The following is a 2,379-nucleotide window of genomic DNA, read 5'->3' as shown; positions in this document are numbered from 1 at the left end:
TTGCACTCCGAATGTAATTTTGGAACTCAACATTTCATATGGGTGACAACGAGGACACCTGGTTTTGCCAGGGCGTGTGGTGGTATACCTGAATGCAGATGTGGTGCCGACGACCTCCGCGGTTGAAGGCGAAGATTCGTAAACATTTGCATATGAGAGACGCAGGACTGCATAATTACTGGAGGGATCCTTCCTAGATAAACTTCATCAACGAGAAGTAGGGCATCTGACAGCGGGGAATGCAGGGCACCACGGCGGGGCTACCTTACTAAGCGCAGAGATATTCTGTGCTACAGTCTGGTGGTGCACGAAAGTAGACGCTTGCCCAGCATTACTGCACCGTTATAGACACTTACATAAATTGGCGCCACTGAAAGTAATACTACACGACTTCTGAAGTGCAAAACCAATACGCCGCAGGCAGGAACTAACACTTCACTGTGAACGAGTATATGTACGCATCAGTTGACTAATGTTTCTTCAGCCGGAAGCAAGCACTGCCGTTGCACTTCACAGGTGGTGGTATCTTACAGCGCCTGGTATTTCAGCACACAGTGTATTCCCACGGCGGACGAGTGAGGACAATTCCAAAGATGGTCGTGACATGAAACTTTGTACGCTAGCATACGCCTATGATTCGAACCATTTTCACTGATGGCACACGCAACGACTGGTGAACGAATACGCAACTACACAGGTGTATGCTCAAATATACGAAAAAAAAATATATAAAGTGTCCGCTGATTCACACATGTCCTCAGCCATCGAAGCGCTAGTTCCGTGTGGGTGTTTACGGACGTAGTGGTGTGTCCTCACCCTAGTACGCGTACCTGTAGTATGCCTGCATTCCTTTGAAGGCGTACGTGTAGTATGTCTCCGTACCTTCAGAAGTGCTTTAACATCGGCTGCAGCACAAGTGTACATTTTCAAGGATTTCCGCCTGTGGAATACTTAGAGGGATGAACGCAGAGGTGTAGCACAAGTGTACATTTTCAAGGATTTCCGCCTGTGGAATACTTAGAGGGATGAACGCAGAGGTGTAGCACAAGTGTACATTTTCAAGGATTTCCGCCTGTGGAATACTTAGAGGGATGAACGCAGAGGTGTAGCACAAGTGTACATTTTCAAGGATTTCCGCCTGTGGAATACTTAGAGGGATGAACGCAGAGGTGTAGCACAAGTGTACATTTTCAAGGATTTCCGCCTGTGGAATACTTAGAGGGATGAACGCAGAGGTGTAGCACAAGTGTACATTTTCAAGGATTTCCGCTTGTGGAATACTTAGAGAGATGAACGCAGAGGTGTCGCAGTCAACACGATATGTCTCTCTTGAAAAACGCGTGACACTTACCCAGATGAAGGCAGAGGTGTTGTAGTCAACGCGATATTCGTCATTTAAAAAAAGTCGATAGCAAGATCGAGACATTGTTTTAAGTCGGCGCTGCACACGCCCTGGAGGAGATATGAGGAAAGGAATGGGATCCGACATGCAGAATCATGATTCAGGAGACGCGCCATGTTCGTGGTCCATTTCGGTACATGGCGTTAAATGTGAGCGTGACCGTCCGTCGTACAAGAAGACGATAGGACAACATATTCAACCTAAGTGTGCTAGTTACTGTTACTGTTACCATCAGTTTTACATGATTTCCTGTGAAACTGGAAACTGGATGAATAGCGCGCAAATAGCAGAGACCTTGACTTCCGCCTGATTACACAGCCGTACTATAGTCGTGGCAATTCGGAGCCTATCCATCCACGCACTTCTTTTACAACGGACGAATTCCAGAGGGCGGAAGACGACAACCAGCTGAACTCAGGCATGTGGATCACCACTATTCTTAAGAGCCGAGCGGTCTGTGACTCGATTTGACACTTCCTGCTTGTGTACACACATACCTACATACATACACGCATCCATACACACGTGTATGCTCAGCTCACCTCCATCCAGCCGGAATCACCTGCAGTGAGAGCTCCTCGGAAGATATTAGTCGCACGTACAGAACCCTGCGACACTGCCAGCGTCTGGCCCAAGAAGACCTTTTAGGACCTGCTTCAACGATTGATTGTGCTGTAAAATGTCATCAACTGCGACAGGAAAGCCGCTGCGTGGAGTCGCCGTAGACGTTATCGATGGTGGGGATCACTCACTTGCGAGGAAGTGCCTGGAGCAGCTGCCGTTTGCATTCAATTACGACCTTCCTCACCGTAATGAACCATAATCACAATACAGACACAGGTATAAGCACCTAAGTCTTTTGATACCTCCTGCAAAAATGGTGATGATATGTTCTACGCGGGATCCATATGCCCATATTGCTACATGTATGTGCATGCGGATACACATACACTTCTATAGTTAGTGAATGTCTTCTT

General features: G+C 47.3%; 1 long non-coding RNA gene across 1 annotated transcript; it reads right to left on the bottom strand.

Annotated features, from left to right (window-relative positions):
- Nucleotides 1–766: 766 nt before the first annotated feature.
- Nucleotides 767–2,309, bottom strand: LOC114485871 (uncharacterized). Its single transcript, XR_003679130.1, has 3 exons — nucleotides 1,945–2,309; nucleotides 1,352–1,452; nucleotides 767–905 (listed from the first exon to the last, which is right to left on the bottom strand). It is a non-coding gene; the product is annotated as an uncharacterized lncRNA (long non-coding RNA).
- Nucleotides 2,310–2,379: the final 70 nt, after the last annotated feature.

Source organism: Physeter macrocephalus, unplaced genomic scaffold, assembly GCF_002837175.3.
Source record: "Physeter macrocephalus isolate SW-GA unplaced genomic scaffold, ASM283717v5 random_7565, whole genome shotgun sequence".
Classification (NCBI taxonomy): domain Eukaryota; kingdom Metazoa; phylum Chordata; class Mammalia; order Artiodactyla; family Physeteridae; genus Physeter; species Physeter macrocephalus.
This window is presented reverse-complemented; position numbering and strand designations above follow the sequence as displayed.